Source organism: Callithrix jacchus, chromosome 9 (genome assembly GCF_049354715.1).
Source record: "Callithrix jacchus isolate 240 chromosome 9, calJac240_pri, whole genome shotgun sequence".
NCBI lineage: Eukaryota > Metazoa > Chordata > Mammalia > Primates > Cebidae > Callithrix > Callithrix jacchus.
In genome coordinates, this window is record NC_133510.1 from 16,586,371 (window position 1) to 16,607,000 (window position 20,630).

The following is a 20,630-nucleotide window of genomic DNA, read 5'->3' on the forward strand; positions in this document are numbered from 1 at the left end:
TCATCCTGTTGTCACCCTTCTCAGTTTGATGAGTTAGGAGACTACTCCCCACCAAGTTTCCAGTGACTCTTGTGCCGTTCTCCAGCCTTTTAGGCAAGAGCAGAAAGTTCTGTGCAGTCTTGGGCTTTTGTGCTTCAGTCTGCCGGTGGCATGACATCTCACCAGCTCTGCAGGGAGTAAGGGGAGGTTTCTAGTCCTGCTTTCCCCTAGGAGTTTTGGGGGAAGCATATGAGCAGTTCTCTGCTCTTTTTCCTTCAAGCATCTTGGGGTTTCAACCTGGTTTTCTCCCCCAGGTCCTACCCCATTTCCTCCCTAGTGGAGGATCCTGCTCTCCTTCCTGCTGGGATTTATAGACCATGGTATGGGTTTCTCGGAACCTCTTCTTTCCAGAACTGTGAAACCTGGTTCCCATGTGAAACCTGTTTCTCGGCCCCCGATGGGCCATCCTCTGCTTGATGGCCGCTGTCTCTGCAGCATCCAAGAACAACAGTGGCTGCTTGTTTCGTTATAAACTCAACTGACTGAAACCTGCTGACATGCTGTGGGAATAAATTAGCCCCAACAAGCTCTCCTATGAAAAGCCAGGCCTGTCTCTAGCACCCCTCTCCCCCTCGTCGCTGGCACCTCCTGCTGCCTGTCCTGTTCTCACACCCTGTGTACCTGCTGCGTTGGCTTCTTTCCAGCCACAGGTGTGTGATGGGTCAGGAGACTTTGGGCAGGGGGCTTGTGCAGCAGGTGTCCCTAGGCGGTGAGGGTCTGGGTCATTCCTTCTGTTTCGTTTTGTGTTCACCAGAGAACGAAACTCTCAGAGGAGGAGGATCTTAGGTGGTTCTGCCGGAAAGCAGGCCCTTCCCCCCAGGCAGAGGCGTGGCCTGAGCAAGGGCATGTTTGTGGGAACTCCCCTCAAACTACCCTCCCTGTTTTGTGGAGTAAGATGGTTCACAATGGGGCTCACTTGGAGATGAACCTGGGGTCAGCTCATGGAAGACGTGGAGTGTCAGGACAGAGGGTTCGGGCTCCGCTCATGGGCAGTGGGAGCCAGTGAAGCTCCTGAGCAGGGACGTGGCATGGTGAAAAGCAGTGGCAGAAAGAATGATTGAGGGGGAGGCGGAGGAGAGAGGTACGAGGATGGTGTTGACAGTCTGGGGGCCTCAAGGGCTGGTTCATCTGCAGGTGCAGCGTGCTCAGTCTTGGGCCGAGTCCGCAGGCTCTGGAGGTTTGGAAAGGAGAGCTTTGGCGAGATTCATTTGGCGTCTGAGTCCTGTGGGTCTAGGACATGGCTTTCCCACCCAGGGATATATTATTCTGGGGCCCAGACTCACCCTGGTGTCCTCTCCTTTGAGATGGGGAAAGAGAAGGCATGTCCTAGATCACTGTGGGGAGGGAGACCTCGTGAGTGTCTCTGGCCTGGGTGGTGTAGCTTGCCATCTTCTGGCAGCAATGAAGAGCGATGGTGGAAGCTTTGATTAACCTTGCTTTTAGCTGCTGCTTGGCATTTGAGACCATAATGTCAGGCAATCTTGTGGACACCATTTCTTATCTTTCCTCTTCCTCCTCCCACCAAGGCTGCAGGGACCTTGGGGTAACCCTAGAACCCAAACAGCACTGAATAACCCCATTCCTTGACCCACTCCCCTGCCCTCAAGTGCCTGCTCCCAAGATCTTCTCCCAAGCCATGAGAACGGTGGGTTGACCTGGGGTCAGGCTTCCCTTGGTTACTTCCAGCAGAGATTGACTGGACTCCCAATGCCCAGTGCAAATGTATTCATGGTCTCAGTGGACCAGAGTGTCCGGAGGGCGGCTGCACTGCATTGCCCCTCACTGTCTCTTGTCCTTAAGGTGGGATCCTGAGATGAGTTGGCTGATACCCAAGAGATGGTGGCCTCTAGGCAGCCCAGCACCTGGGGAGCTGGAGGATGGGCTGACTTAATTAGAAGTAGAGCATGGGTCCAAGCCCTCAGCCAGCATCCAGAAAGAAGGAATTTTGCATGAATGTCCACTCTATACTGAGCACTGTGCTTATTTAGCCTATTAGTTTGCGGCTATCATTTGCATTTTGTATATGAGGAATGAAGGCATAGAGAAGTTAAGTCACTTTCCTGAGTTTGCAGAGCCAGGACAGGTATTTTGCCTCAATGGAGTCCACTGACTTCATAGCCCCAATTCCGTCTTGTTCTTTGCCAGAGTTTTTCACAGCCTGCAGCATTTTGTCTTTGCTGTAACTCAGTACCCTGCTACCACTCCCAGGATCCTGTTGATGCCCTAGTTTAGTCCCCAGTCCTAAATGGTACTTTAGAGGAAAGTTCTCAAGGACAGATTTCTAAGCCCTGGTTCTCTCCTTCCCTCCTTCCCTCCCTCCCTCCCTCCTTCCCTCCCTCCCTCCCTCCCTCCCTCCCTCCCTCCCTCCCTCCCTCCCTCCTTCCATCCCTCCCTCCTTCCCTTCTTTGCTCCCTCCTTCCTTCCTTCCCCCCTCTCTCCCTCCCTCCCTCCCTCCCTCCCTCCCTCCCTCCCTCCATCCCTCCTTCCATCCCTCCTTCCTTTTTCTACTGATATTTACTGAGCCCTTACCATGTGCCTGGCACAGTGCATCACCATAGGGGTGCATGAGAAACAAGTCAGGATCTCTGCTTTTACAGAGTTTATGTTTAGCAGGGAAGACAGACAATGATAAACACTTAAAGTAACAATAGATTGTCACAAGAAACAGAAAGGAAGCAAGGAAAACTTGAAGGATAAGTATGAGCCAGCCATGTGACTACCTAAGGCAGATCATTACGAACAAAGGGAGCACCAAATGCAAAACAGAGTGATGGGCCTTGGACCCAGCAGAGGCCAGTGAGTGGGAACCCAGCCCAGAGGTGGCGAGGAAGGCAGAGGCCAGGTCTTGTAGGCCACGGGAAGGAATTTGTTCCACATGTGAGCAAAAACCACTGGAGAAATTTGAACAAGAAATTTGAACCACTGGAGAAATTTGGACCATCCTGGCTGCTCCGTGGAGAATGGGCTTGGAAGAGCAAGATGTGCTGCTGGGAAAACAGAAGTTGATAGCAGGGTAGCAGTGGAGGTGGGGAGAGAGGGATGAACTGGAGATGGGGGTCGGAGGCAGAGCTGGGAGACCTCACTGATGGATGGAAGTCACTTGGTTCTCTGTAGCTTGAGCAGGAAGATTTCTCCTAAGAACATGTGAGATGCCTGTGAAGCATCCAGGCAGAGTAACAAGGGGGAATGTGGCTGCAGGAGTCAGGAGCTCACAGGCAGGGCTGGCCACCCGGCCTACAGTAGTCAGATGGGGCAGTCCCTCAGAGCACTTCCACGTCCTGTGCCGTGCTGGGCATAGTTTTTGGCATAGTATGTGCTTAATAAATGACTATGGAAACAAAGCAAGATGATGGCATGAATGAGTTACCCAGACGAAGTGCATCAGCAGTCCCTGTTGTCACACGCCTTGGGGTGGGGATGTGGATTTGTTCCCAATGGATATAACACCGTTTCTGTGCCAGTGAAAAACTTGGATGTACTTGGTATTTGTAGGAATGGGGCTTGACCCTTATGGTCCTTCACAGCATAAGTGGAGCCTTTTCCCCGGGGTTCCAGCTGGAGCTGCACAGAATGGGGTGAACTGTCATAGTCCTGTGCTGCTGGGAGTTGGTCTCACACGAAAACGTAGTTCAACTCGGAAAACATCTCTTGGGAGCCTGCTCTATGCGAGGCACCATAGGAGATGCAAAATGAGCAAGACCCAGGCCTGCCTTCAAAGAGTTCACTGGGGCAAGTCCAGCTGGAGTGAATATCTGCAGGGCAAAATACGTTAGGTGAAGGAAGAGTCAGATGCTTCCGGAATACAGAGGTGGAGGGCCGGGAGCGGGGAGGCCATGGGCCCTTCATGGAAATGATAGCACTGCTGAGTGGTAGAGGGTGGAGGGAAGGGCGTGGCTGGTGGAGAACTCCCAGAGGAGAGGCATCAGTCCCAAAGACATGGGGTGTGTTCCCAGAGGGACAAGCACTCTAGATTGTAGGTATAGTTGCAAAAGAATGTGGAAGAGATGAGCCTGTCAAGGCCTTGAGGGAACACCATGCTAAGGAGCTCGAGCCACGTCCCGTGGGCTGTAGGAGCCCTCTGGGGTCTGGAAGGTGTCATGTCCTCTGGGCAGAGTGATTGGATTATGGTGACAGAGAGAAGGTGGGGTGACCAACCTGAATGTCTACCCCGTGTTCCGGCCACAGGGATGAGACTGGGAACCAGGTCAGGGGAGTGGTGAGGAAGAGGTGCCTGGAGGAGACTTGCAGGGATGTGGCCTAGGGATTCGGAGGTAGATGAAATGTGGAGGCTAAGAGTGGTGACAGTGGTAGTTAACATGAGTACTGACTCTGCATTAGGCTGTGTTCTTGTTCTGAGAGCTTTAGAAGTTTTGTCCTATTTAATATTAATAAGGGCCTAATATGGTAAGCACTGTATGCCGTTTTGGAGGCGATAGCATTATTATTCCCATTTTACAGATGAAGATTTGGAGTCATGGAGGTCGGAGTTACATCTGGCAAGGGATAGAGCTGGGATTTAGAACCTAGGCCTTGGCTCCAGAGCCTGTGCTCTCAACCACGGGCCCCAGGCCCAAGCTGTGACTCCCAGATGGAAGAAGACATGGAGACATGCATCTCCAAAGTAGGGGACACAGGTGAAGAAGCACGTTCAAAGGACTAGGACAGACGCTGTGCCTCAGAAGATGTGACTCGGGGCACGTGTGACACACAGGAAGTGGGGATACTGCCTTTCAGGGCAAGCAAGGAGTTTTGGGCATTTTGTGATTTGAGAAGCAATGTGGGCACCCCGTTCAGGAAGCCATGATTTTCACGCTCCTGATGAACTGGGTAAGAAGCCCTGAGAGGTACCTGCACCTGGTGCAAGGCTAAGACCCTGACCTACGTCCTGCATGTCCAGTGTTCACAGTGTTTGCCCACAGACTGAGGACACCGGACTTTGTGTGACTGTGAAGGCCCCTGACGCGGCCTTGCCCTTCCTCCAGGGATAGGACTGCTCTGCTCTGGCCGGGGTGGCACTGGCTGAGCATCCCCATTTCAGGGCCTTGGTGACCCGCTTTCTGCAGAAGGGGCAGAATCTGTAGGATCACATCGTTGGAGGTTTGCTTTTTCAACAGAGGTCAGAGTTTCCTGACAGAAGCCAGACTCTAGCTCCCCTGAGCAGCTGGTGCCAGGAAGCTTAAGGTTCCATCTCCAAGTAAAATCTGGTTCTTTTTCTCTTGAATAATTTCTACTTCCAGAGATACGAAGCTGCCAAGTGGATGGCAGTGGCCCCGCTCCCTGCTTGTTTGAGGGTGTCTATTTTAGGGGTACCTGGAGGCAGCACCTGAAGTCCCTCCACTTATAGTGTTATTTCTTGTGGCTGCCGTGCCAGCCACTATCTCAAAAAACACTCTTTTGAGAGCTAAAGGGGACGCAGAGCCGCAAAGTGCAAGCGTCTGCATTCTGCTGTGCCCTCCTCGGCTTTCTCCGGCTGCTGCTGGTTTTTTTTCTTTTCTGTTGAATAAGCAAAAGCAAGAGGAAATGTGTTCCTCAGATCTCATACGAAAATGCGTGGTAATTGTTTCTTTTTGCTATTTTCAATATATTTCTGTTCTGTACATTGAACTTTGTTCTCAGTGCCTCTTGCCAGCTCACTGTTTATCATATAGGGCATCCCTCCACCCGGCTGTTTGCCCTTTATGAAACAGCATCTTTCCCCCTCCAGGTCTTGGTGGTGGGAAGGCTTATCCTTACCGTATGGGTGGGAGGCACGGAGGGAGGGCCTGCTGGGATCTGCCTAAAGAGCTGCCACGACGTGAGCCTCCCCCAGCCTATGCTTGGTCAGAGGCCTCGCGCAACTCCACTCACTCCAGGTGAGGAAAGTGCCTGGACTCAGAAGTAATTGATTCTGACTGGTATCCAGGTTGGGGTGTGATTAGCAGTCTTGACTTAATGGCGTTGTGGCCTGAGGCTGCCGTCTTCTCCTTCTCTGTTTGTGTGTATGTAAATGGTCATTTCCCTCGGCAGGCAGTGACTTGGCATCAGACCTTGACAGTGGGATCCGGAGCAAGTTGCATCTCTGAGCCCTGGTTTCCCTAACCAGGTGTTTGATCGTGATGTCGTCTCACAAGGGAGTGAGCGGTAAATGGCAGTGCTTCTCAGGCCCAGCTCACGTGGCACTCAGACATCATTTCCTGCCACGCTTAGGGTTCCAGCCTCCCAGCTCTGTGAGCAAGTCACTTAGCTTCAGAGACCTCCGCCTGCTCACCTGTAAAGTGGACTAATAGCGGTTGCCTTATCTGTCTCATACAGCCAAGGAGAGGACTGCGTAGAAGCACAATCACAGGCTCTTAGGGCCGGAAAGGGCTTTGGATATTATTAGTTTCCACCTTCGGTTTTATGGGTGGGAAAGCCAAGGCTCAGAGGCGTGAGTGACGCCTAGGATGACCTGGCCGATTCAGCAGCACGAAGTCAGTGTGCTATGTTGCTTGGGCTTCATGACATCGAAGGCTTACCTGTCTGTTAACTCATAAACATACACGGAGAGGCACACCTCTCCATGTGTGGCGGTGGACGGACAGATGGCCCTTCTCCTGCCATATGCTCTGGCCTGTACGAGCATGAGGGACTGGAGGAGGTGGTGGCACTGCTTGGGGCTGGGGGGGGGTGCTCTTATTGCTGAGCTGAAAACTTCCTTTGCTTCAGCGTTCCCGCTTCCCTCCTTCACGTGGGCTCCTGCAATCCATATTTGGCTGTTTATGAACCAGGGCCTCTCTGTGCCCAGTGTTGTGCTTGATACTGGGGAATGATTCAAAGAGGTCTCAAGGGAGGCTCCTGCCCTCAAGCAGGATTTGTAGGCAGGACAGGCACCTGGCAAAGGGCACTGCTAATAAGATGGGAGAACACGCTGAGGGCCGTGATCGCCACAGTCGAACCACCGCAGAGTATTGGTGGGTGAGTGGGGATTGTGAGCCTGGAGGAGGAGGTGGGGCTTCAGCTGGGTCCCGATGGCTCTGGATTGGACTGAGAACAGTGCAAAGGGAAGAGGAAGGCTTTTTAGGTATAGGGACGTGCTGTGAGCAGGGCCCGAGGTAGAGACGTGGAAGGTGCATTTGCGAACCGGGTTTACACTGAAGAGCAAGGAGGCTCTATGAGAGAAGCATCTTTATTTGCAGAGTTTTTATTGGGTAGTAATTGGGCAGACAAGTGTCTGAGTGATTTAGCTCACCCAGTACAGCACTTGGGAACATTAGTTTGGCTCAGAGCGTTGCCGAGAGCCTGACTGTACCTGTCATTGTGACACTTGGCCCACCTGCCTCAAGGATATAATGGGGCCGGAGGGAGGCAGGTGACCTCCCAAGCCTCCCTGTCTCTGAGAGGCCTGGGTCGAATGGGGCACAGAGGACCCGGGGAAGGGGGCCAGAACACACTCTTGCTTTGGATTTGCCTCGGCCCCTTCTGGGTCACAGAACAGCTTCCCGCCTGCCAGCCCGCCTCAGCCCGCCTCCTCTGGAGCTTGCTTTCCGCTTATCTTAATTTATTGATGAAAACTTGTTTTACGGTCCAGAGCACAGACGGCAGCAGCTCCCTGCCAAAAGAAAGCGCGCCTGCAAATCGGGAAAGCAAGCCGCCTCCCAGAGATGGGTGGCTGGGGACCAGCAGGATGGCAGAGGGAATAGGTCCCATCTGGGCAGACGCTGCTGCAGGCCTGGGTGGACAGGGCTCAGGGAGGCCCTGGGAGCAGCCCCTGTGTGCCAGCTGGGGCCGGGGCAGCGGACGCACTGGCAGGACCTCCCTGCCTCTCCGCCACAGGCTCCTGACTCACGGCTGGTCTCCGTGACCTGGAGAATGACGGCTGCAGGCCATAAATACTAATAATGGCTTTCATTTATGGCTGTGTACAAGGTGCTGTGCTAGGAAGTTTATTTTCACGAACCTCATTTAATCCTGACTACAACTCTGTTGTGGTAGGTAACATTAATTCCCATTTAAAACACAAGTACCAGAGAAAAAGGTGTTTTCTGTGGTCCTGCTGGCTGGTAAATGAGGGAACTGGAACTTTAACTGGGCCTAGCTGGACCCAAGGCCAGAGCCAGCCATGACCACCTCTGACCCACACACTCCAGCACTGGCCCGTGTCCTGTCACACTGCAGTCGCCTCTCCATCTTGGTGGTGTTGGTCCAGCTGGCTCAGGTATTCCTAGGCTAGGACCCTGTTCCATGATCTTGTGTGTGGTAGAAGCCAGAGCGGTGCTGGGCTCAGGGCAGTTGTGTGCAAGGCACCTGCTGAGTAAGCAACTGGCTGGAGGGTCCCACTAGTAGGTTACTCTTTTTCAAAAAGCACAAAGCCTTTCAGTGGCTTCTGTGCTTTCCTCTGAAACTCCACATCCTTGTAGGTCAAATGAGGAAATTCTCAACATCCCTGCTCACTACATCAGTCAGTTACAGGCACCGCATGGAAAAGGTCCCCACTCCAAGGGGCTCCAGTGCCTTCATCTGTAAAGTGGGCTCACAGCTCTGCTTAAGACTGTCATCGCCATTTGCAGAGACACTGTACATGAAATTGCCCTCTGGAAAACAAATGGCAATGCGTTATTATTTCCGTGAGCTCCTGCTTTGTGGAGATACAAGCGCAAAAAGTCCACTGAGTGCAGATGGTTTTATTTTGTTCCTCCTTGCTTCCTCTCGGAGAGTGGTGTAGCCAGCACTTTTCACAGCTCCGGTAGAATCAGGAAAGCAGGACCACCGCCTCCACCCCGTGCATCAGTCCACTGCCCCTGCCTGCTGTGGCCGGGTGCCCCCTCCTTGCCCCATCCGCCACCAGGGCTGTGTGCCTGGCCCCCTCCACTTCTTGGCATGCCTGTGTCACTTCCCTCACCTCAGGTTGGGCTAGAAATTAGTTGAACATATTTAATAAAATGAAATCTTAGATTGTTCTCAGGTCTGTAGGAGGCAGGTAGAGGTTATAATCACAAGAGTCGCAGCAAATTGGGTTAAAATCCCAACTCTGTCAGCTCCACGTGTGAGCTTAGACAAGATACTCAACCTCCTTGATCCTTTGTAAAGTCAGAGAAAATAATAGTAACTGCCCTGTATGGCTTTTGTGGAAAGGGTGGGACGCAGTTCCTGGCATGTGATATGGGCTCAGTAAATGCCAGCTTTCTCCTTGGCTTGGCTGCCTCCATTCCCACCAGTATTGTGACCAGCACTGCTTTTCCACCTTGTCCTCCTTGGCTGCAAGGAGGGCTCCAGGCCCAGAGGCTTGCGTCTGCATACTCTATCACAGCTAGCCTTCCTTTCTCAGAGTAGGGACGTGTCTGGGTGATGCCCTTTCTGGCTTTCATGGGAGAGAGCCAGGCAGATGACCCAGATCCCAGCAGTGGGAGGTGGTGGGTAAGAATGTGGTTTTTGGATTCAGATGTCCTGGGTTTCTTCATTACTGAACCTCACTAGGCTTGCGTTCTCTCATCTGTAAAATGGGGAGGACACCGATACCACTGGGTTCAGAGGATTAAATGAGGCAGTAGAGGCAAAGCACTCAGACTAGCGCTGGTGCACGATCAGCACTCATCCACAGCCACAGGGCGTGAGGAGGAAGGGCAGGGGAGGCGGACCGTGGGTGATGGGAGCAGCTGCAGCTGCACCACGAAGAGCTCCCTGACCTGGACACGTTTGTCTGGGGAAACTGGACAGGCAGGCAGCTTTCAGTGGAGTAACCTGAATTGCTGTGCACATGTTACAGACAGAGGATGGCTTACAGTCTCCTGTGCTACCAGGAGAGCCCTGAAGTGGGCAGAGCCTGGCACAGGGCAGGGAGGGATCTCAGGTTGTCACTTAAGTTGGTGCTGAGACCATCTCTGGCAGAGAGGCCTGCACTTAACCGGCCCATGTCCCTCACAAAGCATGTCAGAAATGCCAAAATCCTGGCGTGGGTGGACACGGCTCCCGGCTGGCAGTATAAATAATCAGGCTGTGGGCACAGGCTCCCCAGAGAGAAGGTGCACCACGTGTGGGCCACGTCAAAGGGCTCTAGCTAAAGAGTGTGTGGGTGGCTGTGTTGGGGCCAGAGATGGACCTGGCTGTCAGGTGTTCTTCCCTGATATCTGTTTGTGTAATTATGGTGGTGGTTGCTGAGCTAGAGCTGTGTAAGATCACCCTCGTTACATTACCGAAAGGGCCTCCGACCTGCCTTGGGTGGAACTGAGGCATCTGTGCCGAGTGAGAGGCACCCAGTTACGAAGTCTTCACTGTGTGACTTTACATCTGGGGGCACCTCCTTTCCCAGAACAGGGAGAACAGTTCCCATCCCCTTCGCCATCCTGAAGGATGAGTTACAGTCTCCTAAATCATTGGAGTTCTTTCCCAGAAAGATGTCATGGGAATTCAAGGTATCCTTGTCCTGTTCTCCCTTCATTTTCCAAGGAGTTTGAGTAATAACACCTTGAACAGTGTTTATATACTGAGGAGCACAAAGTGCTCGGCAGACAGAACCCTGCTCATCCCCACAATGTCCCTGAGTGCTGGCGAGGTGCTCTTCTCTCTCTTTTATCAGAAACATCTCAGAAAGGTTAAGGGGCTTGCCAGAGCTGCACTGCACCTTCTGCTCCCCTGGGCTGCTGATGGTTCTGTGTTCTCTGGGAAGCGCAGGTGGCTGCCAGTTGCACTGTCATCCTTGAAGTTTGGTTTCTTAAGCCCATCCTGCCTCCCACAGCAGCCCTGGCTTCACAATTACTGTGTGCTTTGATGCTGTCAGAAATGCCTTTCTCCCCAGATGTGCAAACAGAACAAATGCAGGAAGGAAAAAATATGCTGGTGTTTGGGAAATCCTTTCTCCAGACTCCTCTGACAAGCTACTGTGAGTTCTTGGTGCCTTCCCTTCCACTTCACACTGACCTTGGGAGTTGAGACAGTGCCGTGCACTGGGGCTGCAGGCTGCCTCCTCCCTGAGCAGCCGTGGCTCTGGGCGTGCAGTAATGAGACCCACCTGTCCATCCCCTACTCCTGCCCAGAGTAGAGTGCCTTCCCTGCACCTTATACAGTGTTACTGGGTGTGGGTGGCCTGAGGTTCCATGCTGCCTTCTGTCCAGTGCTGACAAGTTCCAGAGTTTGGGGAAAAGGCATGTCTAAAGGTCCTCCTTACCCCCTATTCTCCCAGCAAAGGGCAGTCCTCCCACTAGCTCAGAGAACCAAAATCTCCCATGGAGGCCGTGACTGGTTTGTCAGCCTCCCTATTGGGGCTCCTTCCCTGTGCCCGTCCCGTAGGTGCTGCAGCCTGCCCTCTGTGTGTCCCTGATAGGGATGGGAAATGCTTTGTCTGCTCAGGGTCTGCAAGAGAGGCTCACAGTCTAGGGGCCACATCCTCCCATGCCCAGAGTGAGCAGGAGCTGCACGGGCTGGCAAGAGCTTTCAATCACTGTCACAGGCACTCCCGGTGTGGCCCTTTTTCCCCACACCCACTCGCAGCCCCTCTCGTGGTTGCACTGTGCATCCTCGGGCTGGGAAGAGCCCCTTGGCCCCACTGCCCAGGCCCAGGCCAGGCTTGATTGGGAAGAAAATGTAGTTCTGCCTTGAGTGTGCAGCCTGCCCTGGTGGGGCTATATCGGCAGCGGGAATCAATGTTTATGGACTGGTGAGTGATCGCTCCTCCTTTACAAGGCTGGCAGGTGCTCTGTATTATCTGCTGCTCCGTGGCATCCCAGCCACATGTCATTTTGTGGTCCTTCTGAGGGCCGTTCCTCAGGCTTTGTTCCTTCTGACAGCTTCGGACCCACACTGGGGCCCCAGGGGGTTCTGGATGTGCCTCCACCTCCTTTTCCAATTTTCCATGGAGGGAGAAGCCCTGTGGGTCTTCCCCTCACTCTTGGGAGCTCCTTCCCTGTGCCTGTCCCATAGGTGCTGCAGCCTGCCCTCTGTGTGTTCCTGATAGGGATGGGAAACAGCTCTGCCCTTTCACTTGGTCTGCCCAGTCTGCAGCAGAGGCTCACAGTCTATGGGCCACATCCTCCCATGCCCAGGGTGAGCAGAAGCTGCACAGGCTGGTAGGAGCTTGGGATCACTGAATCACAGATGAGAAAGAGGCTGGTAGAAAGTCACAAGGTAGAGAGACGCTGGCGCCTGAGAAGGTGGACCTGGGGCCTGCTGTCAGGTGGCCTGGGGACGGGGTGCAGGTGGAGGTATGGAAAGTGACCTGTATCACCCTGGAGCCTTTCTCCCAGAAAGAGGCATGGCTTATAACAGGGTGTGTCAGAACAGCACGTGGTAGATGCCCCCATCCCTCCCTGTCTCTGATCCCTGCTGTCTAGGCATCACTGTGTTGGGGACTGGCCATCCTTCACCTATGCCCTAGTCTTCGAAGCCCAGGATAGACAGGTTCTCCCTGCCTCCAGGGCTGTACCAACCTAGAGTCTCACAGACGCCTTGGTGGGAGCGAGCCTCCAGGCAGGGCAGGTGCCCCCCACACTGAGGCCAGGCCAGGAAGGCCAAACAAGTAGGTAGTGCTTCCACAGAGCCAACTCTGACCCAGCCAGGGGCCAGAGGACACCAAGCCCTTTGTGCAGCTGGGGACCAGGACTGCTGGTGACTGGGCATATATCCCCCCACCCAGGACCCTGAACTCCCTGCAGGGTGGCAGGGGGCTATCCCAAAGTCTCAGAATCTCCTTCATCATCAACTCTTCCACCCCAATGTACACTTTGGGGTTTTTGATGGCAAGGGGTGTAGGTATTGTAACAGGACTCACGCTCAGCTGCTAGAGGTTTTGGTCGACTGGGGAAGAGTTACAAAGTTGGCTGAAGAGAACTGGCACCCTTGAAACAATTCAGGAGCTTTATAACCCAAGACCCCCAGCTCCCCAGCACGATGTCCCTGAGGTTTGGCCATGTCTAGATATGTCTTTTATGGAGAATAACCCCATTCCGGTATAATCAAAATGTAACTAGGTTGTAGATATGCAAATGCTTTATGGAATATTTATTTGGAGGAAAATGAGGCACAGAAATATGAGTGTGATCTCCCTGACACCTAGGTAAGTTGGTGAGATTAGGGGCTGCAGAGTGGAGGTGTGAAGGTGAATCGAAGGCTTTGAGAGAAAGTGTGGGGTCCAGCAGTGATGACCGAGGAATCATGCCATCTGGCTTGAAGTTGGGCACAGGCTCAGTGTGAGACTAAACTGTGCTGTGGCTGCCACTCAAGCCAATGGGAGCTCAGGCCGAATTGCTAGAAGCATAGAGCTCAGAACATAAGAGGGGAAGAGCTGGTCCTACCATAACTGTAGCCTAACTTTCAGTTTGAGACAGGCCTGTTTTACTCGTTCTTGGGCTTCTTGGGCAAAACTAGGATTGATACATGTTAGCCACAGGGGGAGGTAGGTTCTTGCATTAACAAGAAATAATTCTTGCCTGATTAGAGTTATGCAAAAAAAAGGAATGGAGTGCCCTGTGGTGAGCATGGGGACCCTGGGAGACCCCGTGTGGCTGCCTCCCACTCCATGGTTCCACCGAGCTGCCTTCTGGGTGACTTTGACAAAGATGTCTGTGACTTTGTCCCTTTATTTCCCTCCGTGCAGAATTGGAGGCATCCTTGGCTCTCTCTCATCCCCTACCCCTCCTGCCTCTCCCTTTATGGCTGTGAGAATGAATGAGCTGTGGGGGCCCTTGGAGGCAAGGGGTGTCTGAAATACAAAGCAGCGGCCACGCTCCTGGCACTGATGTATTGTCTCTGCTCCCCATGATGAAGTTCTTGGCAGGTCGGCTTCTTCCAGAGCCAGGCAGGTTCATTACTAGCCGGCATGTCAGGCTGCGAAATTAAAGCTGTTTTGGTTTTTTTTCTTTTTTAAAAATTCTCCACATCCACTAATTTATTAAATGCCATTAAATGCTGGGCCTGGCCTTGGCTCGCAGAAACATTAGGGAGCACTGAGTCCTAGCATTTGAGAATCTCCTGCAAGCAAACAGTGGATGAGGGGGGCAGGGGGCCAGGTTGGGGGCCACCAGTGACATCCGTTGCCAGGAGGGGCTGTGGGGCTCTAGCTGCCTGTGGGGCTCTGCAGATACATGAGGCTGTGGGGATTAAAATAGGGCAGCAGAGGTGGGAGCCATCCGCGGACACTGGGGGTTCCAGGAGTGGGGAAGACGGGGTACACAGGGCTACCTTTTCAGGAGGGTTTGTATGTCTAGATCTGGTCCTGTTCCTCATCTGTGGCCTGCTCAGGCCCCTCTGTCCACCCGCATCGTTCACTCATTTATTCGTTCCTCCAGCAAACCTTTATTTAGTAATCCAGGCATGTTCTGGGCCTACAGTGGATGAAAAACGGATAAGACCCAAGCCGCATCCTGGAAATGCATATGTTTTAGGCACAGAAGCCTGGGAAGTCCCAGATGTGCTGCTTGGGCCCGGCACTGGTGAGGAGTCATCCCTGGGGAGGGGCCGCTCCCACCAGTGGAAGACTGATGGCAACCGTGAAGGATATGGGCAGTGGCTGCCCCTGGGTTCTGAGCAGCATGGAAGTGGGCAGAGAAGCTCAGGAAGGGGGAAGTTTGAAGGGGGAATTGTGTCCCCCACCCTCAGAGAAATAGGATGCCTGCATGAAATATACCTAACAACACATGGCAAAATCATGTATTTAAACCAGTCTACATGGTTCAAACTGAAGACAAGGAAGATGCCGTGGGGATACGAACTAACTACAAGACTTAACAAATGAGGCGAGGCTGGAATGTGGGCTCCCTGCACCGCCATAGCCCGACCGGGCCTCAGTTTACCTGCTGTGTGTGTTTTGGATGGGCCTCTGTTGACAAGGACAATCCTGACACAGACCAGTGACTTGGGCCTCTTCTCTGTGCAGGAGGCCTGCACCTTCTCCTTCCTCTGGAGTCAAGGCAGGGCCCAGGCCGGATTACCCTGTGGGACTCGAAGGCATTGCCAGGAGTGAGGCCCCGCTCTAGCGGATCTAACCACAAAAATGACAGGCCCAAATCCCCGCCCTCAAGGAGGCCATTGGCAAATGTCAGGATGAGATTTGTCTTCTCAAATTTAGATGTGGATTTGTTTGTAGCCCTGATTTGAAGTTATTTTGAAATGTGTTTGGTTGGGGAAGGGGCAGGGGAGGCTTGGTACTCAGGCTGGTCCCTGGGCCTGCTCTTGGTCAGAGGAGGACACTGGACCACACCAGTGGGCTGGTGACCCCCTGTGGGTTGGTGCTAGCATTGCCTGGGGCCCAATCCCCTGAGTCACCCTGCCTCGCCCCAGATTGTCCCATCGTGGGCTAGATTATAGCTCAGTCATCTCAGCTGAGACAACCCTCTGATTTTGGAAGGGAATTTTCCTGAATGCCACCAGCTAATCTCTGGCTTTGAGCTTTGGCTGTGCCACCATGGACCGACCTTGCCTCCTTCCTGTGCTGGGCTCCCTCCACCAGGAGAGGCTCCCCTGCCCTGTGCCTCCCTCCCCAACTCCTGCCACACCCTCTCCCTGCCCGATGCACTGGCTTCAGAGGTCAGCTCCCTGTTTTCCCACCCTCCTGCCTGTTCAGGGCAGGCCTGGCTTGCCAAGACTCCATGACCAGCCTGTTTCTGCTGTCACCTCCTCCCTCCTGCCCTTGTTCCCTCCCTGGCCTCGTAACTGCCAGGGCCAGCTCTCCCCAACTCACCAGCTGGAATCTCCCCAGCACTTTGGGGACATCCTTGTCATTGGCTCTTGCTTCCCCACCGCTGGAGGGAACACACCAAGTTCTTTCTCCAATGGCTGTTCTCATGGTGTTGACAGCCCAAGGGTGGGTGCCTCGCATGGGGGGCAGGGTTTCTCAAACTCTGTTGACAATTGGGGCCGGACAGTTCTTGACTGTGTGGGCTGTCCTGTGAGCTGTAGGGTGTTTAGCCTCTACTCACCAGATACCAGGAGCAGCCCCTGCCGAGTTGTGGTGACCGAAAATGTCCCCAGACATGCCACATGTTCCCTGGGAGCAGAATTGCTCCTGAGTGGGAACCACTGAGCCAGGGGCTGGGAACATCATGTCTCAGGCTCAGCTAAGACTGTGCTGGCGCTGGCGGGACCTGAGGGATGATCTTGTCCAAATCCCGAATTTTAAAGGAAATCGGGCCTCTGAGAGCTAAAGAATCTTAAGGTCACACCAGGGACCACATGATGAGAGAGGCATTGTAGGAAAAGGAATCAGGCAGCTCTGTGCAGGCTGGGCTGGAAACCAGAGGCCGGGGCAGGGCAGGCAGTGGGGGCTACTGGGCATGGGACCCAGGGCGAAGGTGGGTCATCCTGCTGCCTGTCTCCTGCCAGTCAGAGGTCTCCTGGGTGGTAGTACAGGTTTCTGCACCAAATGCCAGAAGCCAAGGTATTGTCCCACCCTGGCAGTGTGACTGGGGACTTCCATCTTCTGCCTTAGCTTTCTGGAAAATCCAGGCATGACCTTTGTGTTTTCCTGCCTGGAGGCTCTGTTAGTGCTGGGCCATCAGCAGATGGGAGCAGAGGGCTCATCTCAGCAGGAGCCCTCAGGGGTTGGGAGCATTGCAGTGGGGATGTGCATGGCACCGCACTCTGCTGCGTGGGCCTCCTCACTCCTTGCAGACGTGCCCCATGTGTGTAGCTGGGTGAGGGGGCTGTGATGGAGGCAGGCACAGGTTTGAGGGCTTGGAGAGGAAGGCTTCAGGTCCAGACTGCCCCCACCGAAGGGTAGGGCGCAGATTTTACTTGGGGCCTGGCCTGGACCCTGTAGGACTTTGGACAGGAAATGGGAAGGGAAGCAGATTTGGGGACACGGCACCAGCTGTGTTCCCTAAGAGGTAGAAGAAGGCTTCTGAGTGGCTCTGGCTAGACCAAATCAAAGGATGTGGAGTGCAAAGTCAGAGAACCAGTTTGAAGAGAGGTGACCAGGTCCTGGGAGTTTCTGACCTTAGAGGTTTTCCTATGTAGAGGCTCCTGAGCATTCCTGGCGCTTCCCCGACGAGGGAAGTGGAGAGAGGGGCTCGGAAGGGCCCCTGCCCCTCCCTGCAGGCACACCCACAGTGGGAAATGGCTTCAGGAGAAAGGTATACTCTAAGAACTTTTCCAGGCCCGGGGAGGGTCCAGGCTCTGAGCTGTGGGGTCCTGTGTGTCTCCAGCTGCAGTGGGTGGGGGCACCCTGCAGCTCCTCCTGCTGCAGTGCCTGTGGCAGCGGGGTTTCTGCTTACTCATTCCAGGATCTGGCTTTTAGGGCCATAAATCTTCAGCATGAAGATCATAAATTCTCTACGGTATGATTAATGAAAGAAAAATTGTGACGGCAGCATAGAAACTGACCAGATTGAAGGAAAGTCAGAGTGACTATTTGGATGAAAGTTTCAGCCGTCATTGGTGAACCCAGAGCTTCTGAACCAGCCTGGAGCGCCACCTGGTGGCTGTAGCGGGGCTAGGCCCCCTGTTCCCCGGCGAAGCTTTGTGATGGCCCAGTCGGGCTGATGCTGTGGATCTGAGTGTGCTCATTCCTTGGGAACGCTGACCTGCTTCCATGTGGGGCTGCGCCAGGGGACAGAAGGCGAAGGACCACTCTCCACAGTGTGGAGGACCCGGGCTGCTGCTGGACATACTCATTCGGACTCCCCTCCAGCTCCTTGTATTAGTAATACATGGAGGTGTCTGTCCCCACCTTTTTCTTCATGCACAGTGTGGACCACCTTTCTGCTTCCCCATTTATCAAAATCCTACTGATTCTTCAAAGCCCAGAAAGGCCTGTCAATGCTACCTTCAGAACATCTCACACTGGACCATTCTCACCCATCCTCCGTAGCCTCCTGCTGAGTCGCCCCAGCTCCCACGTAATCCCAGCCGCCTCCCAGTTGCTCTCCTGGCCTCCCCCGGGCCCTCCCGCGATCTGTCCTCCAAACAGTAGCCAAAGTGATCTGCTGAAAACCTCTGTCAGATCATGTCACTCTCCAGCTCTGGGGCCTTCCCATCACAGCTTTGTCTCCTGCCATGTGTCATCTCACTCACTGTTGTGCCACACAGCCAGCATGCTCCTCCTTGGCTGGCCGGGCTCCTTCCCACTTCGGGGCATTGGCACCTGCTGTTCCCTCTGTCTGGAACATTCTTCCCCCAGATAGTGGCATAACTATCTGGGGGAAGAATGTTTATTTGGGTTTTTGTTTAAATACCACCTCTTCTTTTTTTTTTTTTTTTTTTTAATTTTTTATTGGATTTTAGGTTTTGGGGTACATGAGCAGAGCATGCAAGACAGTTGCGTAGGTACACACATGGCAGTGTGCTTTCTTTTCTTCTCCCCTTCACCCACATTTGGCTTTTCTCCCCAGGCTATCCCTCCCCACCTCCCCCTCCCACTGGCCCTCCCCTTTTCCCCCCAATAGACCCCAGTGTTTAGTACTCCCCTTTCTGTGTCCATGTGTTCTCATTTTTCATCACCCACCTATGAGTGAGAATATGCGGTGTTTCATTTTCCGTTCTTGTGTCAGTTTGCTGAGGATGATGTTCTCCAGATTCATCCATGTCCCTACAAACGACACAAACTCATCATTTCTGATTGCTGCATAATATTCCATGGTGTATATGTGCCACATTTTTCCAATCCAGTCTATTATCAATGGGCATTTGGGTTGATTCCAGGTCTTTGCTATTGTAAACAGTGCTGCAATGAACATTCGTGTACATGTGTCCTTATAGTAGAAGGATTTATAGTCTTTTGGATATATACCCAGTAATGGGATTGCTGGGTCAAATGGAATTTCTATTTCTAAGGCCTTGAGGAATCGCCACACCGTCTTCCACAATGGTTGAACTAATTTACACTCCCACCAACAGTGTAAAAGTGTTCCTTTTTCTCCACATCCTCTCCAGCATCTGTTGTCTCCAGATTTTTTAATGATCGCCATTCTAACTGGCGTGAGATGGTATCTCAATGTGGTTTTGATTTGCATCTCTCTGATGATCAGTGACGATGAGCATTTTTTCATATGATTGTTGGCCTCATATATGTCTTCTTTCGTAAAGTGTCTGTTCATATCCTTTGCCCACTTTTGAATGGGCTTGTTTGTTTTTTTCCTGTAAATCTGTTTGAGTTCTTTGTAAATTCTGGATATCAGCCCTTTGTCAGATGGGTAAACTGCAAAAATTTTTTCCCATTCTGTTGGTTGCCGATCCACTCTAGTGACTGTTTCTTTTGCCGTGCAGAAGCTGTGGAGTTTCATTAGGTCCCTAAATACCACCTCTTCTAAGATGCCTTCCCTGCCCACCCACTCCCGGTTATTTTCTGGCTGTTTACCTAGCCTTGTTTTTCTTTGCGGCACGTGTCAGCAGCTGAAGTTATGCTTTTTGTTGCTTACGTAAGATCGGTATCTCCTGTAAGACCCTATTCTTCGTGAAGGCAGGGTCTTTGCTAGTGAGGTATACACTGTCTCCCAGCTTGGAGAAGGGCCTGGGACTGAATATGCAGCTGCACACTTGGGTTTGTGGAGGAATAAGTGAAGGAGATGCCCTTCCTCAGGGAAGCATCTGTCCCCTCCTCTCACCTTCCCATGGGCATCACTACTCTGCCTGATTGCGGGCGACCTTGTCTCAGCCCTGAGCCTGTTTCCTCCCAGCAGCCAGAGCAGCTTGAGAGCAGGGGCTGGGCTGATTCCTGGAGTCAGCACAATCAGCACAGGCCCTGGCATGGAACGGCTGCCCAGGAAGTACCTTTCCAGCAAGCAGTGCCCGGAACTGGCCACCCACTTCGCGTCATGCTAATTCTCACAACAGTCCAATAGGAAGGGGATGATATTCTCACTCCGCATACAAGAGGTTTGCAAGCTCACACCACCAAGATAAGCTGGAGCTGGGATAACCTGTTGGGGTCTGTGACTCCCAAGCCCTTAGGCCCTGCACTTTCACCTGGCATGGAATGTTCTCGTCCTCCATCTGCCCCAAGTCCACCCACCCTTTAGGGACTGCCTCCTTCAACGGGCTTCTGTGACTGTGAGTGATGGCCTCCTCTGAATGCCCGTGGCACTGATTGGGCACCAGTCCATCCCACCTGGGAGTGGTAGATGTTGCACTTTTATTGCTCCCATCCAGCCAGAACAGAGGCCCCTGGAAAACAGGTCTCTAAAGTGGTTGTAGCTTTTCTGGCATGGCACACTGCATGCTGCAGGCACTCAATAAATACTGTTTGACTGATTGATTGGCTCCTCAGGCTCAGCAAACTTCTCCTGGGCTGGCGGAGGGACTGGGGGAATGCCAGCTATATCGAGCATAAAATAAGGCAGATGTGGAGATTTGCAGCCAGTGAAACAGAAGCTTCCCCAGGTGGAGCTGGTGGCGCCGGCGGCTGCAGGAGTGCTGTGGGGGAGAGAGTCACTTTTTCGATTTTGGGGCTGATCATGCTGGAGGCCGACTTTATTTTGTTTTATTTATTTATTTATTTTGAGACAGTGTTGCTTTGTCACCCAGGCTAGAGTACAGTGGCACAATCTCGGCTCACTGCAGCCTCCATCTGCCAGGTTCAAGCAATTCTCCTGCCTCAGCCTTCCAAGTAGCTAGAACTACAGGCTCATACCACCACGCCCAGCTAATTTTTGTCTTTTTACTAGAGACATGTTGGTTATACCATGTTGGTCAGGCTGTTCTCAAACTCCTGA

The 20,630-nt window shown here is 53.0% G+C and overlaps 1 protein-coding gene across 6 annotated transcripts in view; it reads left to right on the forward strand.

Annotated features, from left to right (window-relative positions):
• The window catches only part of TSPAN9 (tetraspanin 9), a 205,024-nt gene that overhangs the window by 175,497 nt on the left and 8,897 nt on the right, over positions 1-20,630 (forward strand). The window lies entirely within an intron of this gene.